The 6,000-nt window shown below is 42.3% G+C and overlaps 1 protein-coding gene across 1 annotated transcript in view; it reads right to left on the minus strand.

Annotated features, from left to right (window-relative positions):
• Positions 1-6,000, minus strand: part of LRP2 (LDL receptor related protein 2) — a 168,731-nt gene that overhangs the window by 162,016 nt on the left and 715 nt on the right. The gene's annotated exons all lie outside the window — the stretch shown is intronic.

The raw sequence follows: 6,000 nt of genomic DNA on the forward strand, positions 1-6,000 counted from the left end.
TGAAAGAGCAGGACTTGGCGGGGAGATGAGGGGGGGTGAAGGAGGGACCGTGCTTTGTGCAAGGGCCCAAACAACTTGAGGGAGGCCCAGCATGGGTGAGGGGGGAATAAGCAGGCCTCCATGGCCCAAGTGCAGGGAACCTCTTCTAAAGTGGGGGACAACCAAGCTGGGGAGATGGGGAAGAAAGGGCCTTGAATGCCAAGAACAGAGTGACATGATCAAATGGGTTGAGAGTGAGAAAGCTTAGAAATCTCTAGTGCCAGTAACTATATTAAAACTAAAAGTCGCTCTGGGTTATTGCAAATCTGAATGAGGATATAGACTTTGGCCATGAGAAGGACTTGGGCTCCTCAGAACCCTGCCCAGAGCATGAGCTCAGTGAACAGGCTGGTGGATGGCTCACCAAGAGGCTCTGGCAGGGATGGGGCTCACCCTGCAGCCCCTCCAGTTGCCCCAGGCCCGATCCAAAGCAGCTCCAATGCATGGCAAATGGCCAAGAGTTTCTGCAGGTGCCACCCAAGGCCTCCTAGTGTCCTGTTCTCTCCAAGCTGAATGGATGTGTCTGAGCATCCAGCATGAGGAATTCAGCCAAACCTCGAGAGACAGAGGATCTCAAAGACTGCTGAAATATTTGCTTAATAATTTTTAAAGTGCTTTTTCAATGATCCAAAGCCGGCAGAATAATATGATGCACTATCAGAGAAGCCTCTCTATTCTGAGAAGTGGGACGTTACATTTCCACCTTTCCTAACTGAGCTATTCCTCACGCATTTTGTTTAAACACTAGCTACCTGCCTTTCTCCCCTTTCCCCGTCTCTTCCACATCACTTCTTTTTCACTGAGCACCTCCTCGACCTACAACCAGATTGTTCATCAGCACCGAAGTGCATTATAAATAAAACCACGCTTCTCAGGGGTTCCTGAAAGAACGTGATGGGCACGTAGGATGGGATAATTATTCAACTGCCGTGGGCAAAGCAGGATGTCTAGCGTCCCTGGCCCCTGACATGTGGAATGCCAGGACTGCCCATCCCCCGTCCCTGTGACATACATGTCCAAACACCCCTTGAGAGTGGTGGTACCACCCCCAGTTGAGAACAACTTAGAACCTCTAAGCAGCATGGACATACAGAGCTCAAAATGTCTTAACCCACATGAAAGAGATCATCTACGAAACCCCCTGTAATAAATTCTTCCCTCCTAAAGATAATAAAATTTCTTAAGCGGCAATCGCACTCCCTCCCACCCATCAATAAGAGGGCCTGAGATTGGGCAATATCATGCCGCAACTAGCACCTTGAAATGAACTCCCCTGGGAGTGTGGTAAAGCATCTCAGTTCCAGGGAGGCCTGCTTCACCCTGGAGTGCTCCACGGGGCATCCACAGGCTTACCCATTCAAGGGTGCGGGGAGTCACACAAAAAACAAGCCCCAAATCTGACGTCCTCAAGCAGTTCTTCACTAATGGAAAAGGTCATTGCTATGAAAAACAATCATAAACACACCTGCTCATGGTGCAACGTTTTCCCACCTGTGTAATTATCAGAACAAAAGAAAAACCTTTTTTCGAATGTCCTCTCCCCACCCCTGCCACATACGCTCACAAAAATATAAAGATATGAATTGACAATCATCTAAGTGCCTAAAACATTTGAAAGAATCTCTAAGTTTTGACCAAGAACACTCAGCAATGAAAACTTTCTGCCAGCCATTACCAAACACTGAAACTGTGTTTGTATTAGTCTTTTCTGTATTTCCTCATATAATCCATGCGGTGTTTTCTCTATCAGCTGAATCACTGAGGTTTCTATAGATGGACTCCTCCTCCACACGGGAGAAAACTAAGTCCAAGACCTTTGTCCCCACTCCCCCCCAAGGAACTAACTGGTTATCTGATGGCCAAAGAGCTACATTTATAGGATGCTGAAAAGAACACTATCCAAACAGAAGAAAATTTAAGACAGTCTGCCTGCTCTGGTTAATGAGAACCCAATGAATCAAACTCCATGAGAAAAGAGTACAACACCCTTCAACACAATGTTTTAACATGACTTGTACAAAAACTATAAATCCCCCCATTTAAGAGCTGATTTCCAGGGCTTCCCTGGTGGCGCAGTGGTTAAGAATCCACCTGCCAATGCAGGGGACACGGGTTCGAGCCCTGGTCCGGAAAGATCCCACATGCCACGGAGCAACTAAGCCCGTAAGCCTGCGCTCTAGAGCCCGCAAGCCACAACTACTGAAGCCCGCGTGCCACATCTACTGAAGCCCGCACGCCTAGAGCCCGTGCTCCCCAACAAGACAAGCCACTGCAATGAGAAGCCCGCGCACCACAACGAAGAGTAGCCCCCGCTCACCGCAACTAGAGAAAGCCTGTGTGTAGCAACGAAGACCCAATGCAGCCAAAAATAAAATAAATAAAATAAATAAAAATTTTTTAAAAAAGAGCTGATTTCCAACCCCAACTTCCCAGAGTATTCCTATACAGCTTACTGATTAGCAAGATAAATTATTGGAAGATGGTTGAACAGAATCAAAAGCTAAAAAGGAAAATCACCCACATGTGAGAAATAAGTGACTACACAAATCTCCAGATAGGCAGCTTTCCTGCTTAAAGTTTATTACATAGGGTGTGATAGATCCACTCTCAATCCTAACACAGAGTTTATAAATAGCACCAAACCAGGGTTTTTCTGATGAATTAGTCCCAAGTGTTGAACCGTAAGTCAAATCAATACAGGTGTGTTAAAGCTGCAACCATCACTGCTGTTTTGGTCACCTTAACAAGCAAATTAGATCACCAGGTTATCAAGTGAACAATGGCTTGGTACCAGAAATTATGACAACAGCAGCAGAAAGAGAAGAAATTGACTCCCAACTGGTGGATTTGGGGATGATTCTCTATAGTCACAGGGCAAATCATTTGTAACTACTAAACGGATCTTCTGGATTGAATCATACAAACACCTTTTTGTTCTGATCTTATTTTAGTTTTTTTTTAACTTTTATTATTGACTTTATTGAAGTATAGTTGATTGACAATATTATATTAGTTTCAGGCGTACAACACAGTGATTCAATATTTTTATAGATTATACTCCATTTAAAGTTATTACAAAATAATGGCTATATTTCCTTGTGCTGTACAATTTTTCCTTGTTTTCATTTAACAAACACTTTGCTGTATTCTTTATCCCTTACTCTATGTTATTTCATTCTTTTTTTAAAAAAATTATTTATTTATTTATTTCTGGCTGTGTTGGGTCTTCGTTGCTGCGTGCGGGCTTTCTCTAGTTGCGGCGAGCGGGGGCTACTTTTCGTTGTGGTGCGCGGGCTTCTCATTGTGGTGACTTCTCTTGTTGCAGAGCACGGGCTCTAGGTGAGCGGGCTTCAGTAGCTGTGGCACACGGGCTCAATAGCTGTGGCTCACGGGCTCTAGAGCGCAGGCTCAGTAGTTGTGGCGCACAGGCTTAGTTGCTCCGCAGCATGTGGGATCTTCTTGGGCCAGGGATCCAACCCGTGTCCCCTGCATTGGCAGGGGAGATTCTTAACCACTGCGCCACCTGTGAAGCCCTGTTATTTAGTTCTTGACCATTCACAATAGTTACACCAATAGGCTCTCAAGACATGAAAAGGGAGAAGAGGCAGAAATAGAGGAAGAAAGAGAAAAGGGGAAAGAGGAAGAGAGAGGGGGAGGAAAGGAGAGATATCAAGGTCAACAATCAGCATCCAAACACTACATTTAATGAGACCTTGCATCTTGCACCCTAACCACAATTTGATACAAAATGGTAACTCATTCTTATCTAGCTATGGCCCAAATCCAGGCTGGAACAGTTTGTAATTGATAAGTGGGTTTATGAGTCACAAATTTCAGCTAGGAACTAAATAAGCTCTCATTCTAAATGTGTATATTTTCAGAAAGTAGAGATCAGATATATTTTTATATACAATATATATAATTTCATATATGTGTATGAAATTTACTCTGAAACAACAAATACTTACGCATCCATAAGCAAGTCTGATGACAACTCTGACCAGAAATGTTGATCACGGCGGGGCTTATGGTGGCTTATCACAGTGTTTACACACTGACTTTTATCAATTTGTTAGGAGACTAGTCGAGGTGAGCACACATGCATGACTCAACCTTGATGATTTAGTTATGGGCATGTATGGCTTCTGCCAACAACAAACTTTCCTAAACTCTTAAGAAATACTGTGCAGCAACAATGTGAAAATATTTCCACCAATAAGTTTAAAAGCCTGTTCCTGGGCAATAAGTAGTGATAACTAATCATCTGGTAAACTGAAGTCAACATTTTTAATACATGTGTATGTGTCATTAACTTTTTTTAAAAAACTGGTTTTGTTGTTTTACAGTGTTTTTGTCTTTTTTTCCCTTCTAGTGATGTTCCATCTCAGAAAGGATTTTATAAGCAGAAGTTCAAAATTCTCCCACCATGACCTGATATATGAAAAGTAAAGAACAGAAAAAGTAAATGAGATTAAGAGACCAAAAGAAGAGTGATAGTAAGGTGGCAAGAATTTATTATGATTCTACCAATCACAGAGCATTATTCTAAAGTGCGAGCTCCTAAAAGCAGGAATAAATACCTCTGTAATCCCAGTGCTTAGCACAGAACGTCCTAGTACCCAGATGATCCTCAATAACTAAACGATATATGATGCATTGTAATATACGGGTGAAGTTGATTTCCAAAAGGTGATAAAGTCATGAGATCATGATGACTTGTGTACTTTTTTAATAGATCCTGCTGTTTAGAGCCACTGTTTCTTCCAATCTAATTACCAACTGAACAATTATCTTGCATACTGACCCTCATGAGAGTCCAGAAAGACTCTTAAGAAGTCAATTCCAAATCCTTAGGAGCCTACTTATATGTCCAGGTCATTCTCTGCTATTTCAATAAAGGATGGGACTTCCCCTCCCCCCACCCCACCCATATTATACAAAACATTTATATCCAGCATTACTCTGTAGTACAGAGTACTCTATACCCTCCCCAACAAAAAATAGGAGGGAGAAAAAGAAAGCTACAGGAGAATATCTGATTCCACAAATCAAAATTTGTAATTTTTATTGTAAGCAATTTGCTAACATAAGCATGACTTTAGTTTCCCTATAGAGTCAAAGGTAAAGCTGATTTTGTTAACTTGGGAATCTATAAAATAGGATGCATTACATTTACAAAGATTTTCATGGTAAAATGACACAAAATTTCCTATGTCTCCTCTACTATATTGATTTTAGCAATTGAGCAAAAAGAACTTCAGGACATGCCTCACCAGCAGGTTATCTGTTAAACCAGGAGTTCTTTGGCCCCGGTTTGTTATGCCTGGGCTTAAACAACATTTACGGGTCTCCAAATGACTTCCAGGCTCTATAAATGTCATCACTTCATGTTATAAGGTGAAACTCAATAGCTTGTTGACACTGAATCAACAATATTATATTGTCACTCACTGATACCCATGTGTAATGAAATGGTGTTTGGGTTTCTGACTATATATGGTGAATTTAAAATTCCCCCAACATTAAGAGCAGCTTAAATAAAATTACAAGTTTATCTGCAATGACTGTCAAAAGCAGGAAGAAAAAAGGTAGCATATATTTCCTAAGATTTCACCTAATCTGTATTTTAAGTATCAATAGGTAATGACAGTAAGAACTTATGGTCACATAAATAGAAACTGTTAACCATGCATTAAAATAGAATCTAGAATTCTAATGCTGGAAAAAAGTAATGGTTTCAGTAATAAACTATACTAGGAAGTACATACAATAAAATCTCTAGGGCTTCCCTGGTGGCGCAGCGGTTGTGAGTCCGCCTGCCGATACAGGGGACACGGGTTCGTGCCCCGGTCCGGGAGGATCCCACGTGCCGCGGAGCGGCTGGGCCCGTGAGCCATGGCCGCTGAGCCTGCGCGTCCGGAGCCTGTGCTCCGCAACGGGAGAGGCCACAACAGTGAGAGG

This window comes from Physeter macrocephalus, chromosome 2 (assembly GCF_002837175.3).
Source record: "Physeter macrocephalus isolate SW-GA chromosome 2, ASM283717v5, whole genome shotgun sequence".
In the NCBI taxonomy this organism is placed as follows: domain Eukaryota; kingdom Metazoa; phylum Chordata; class Mammalia; order Artiodactyla; family Physeteridae; genus Physeter; species Physeter macrocephalus.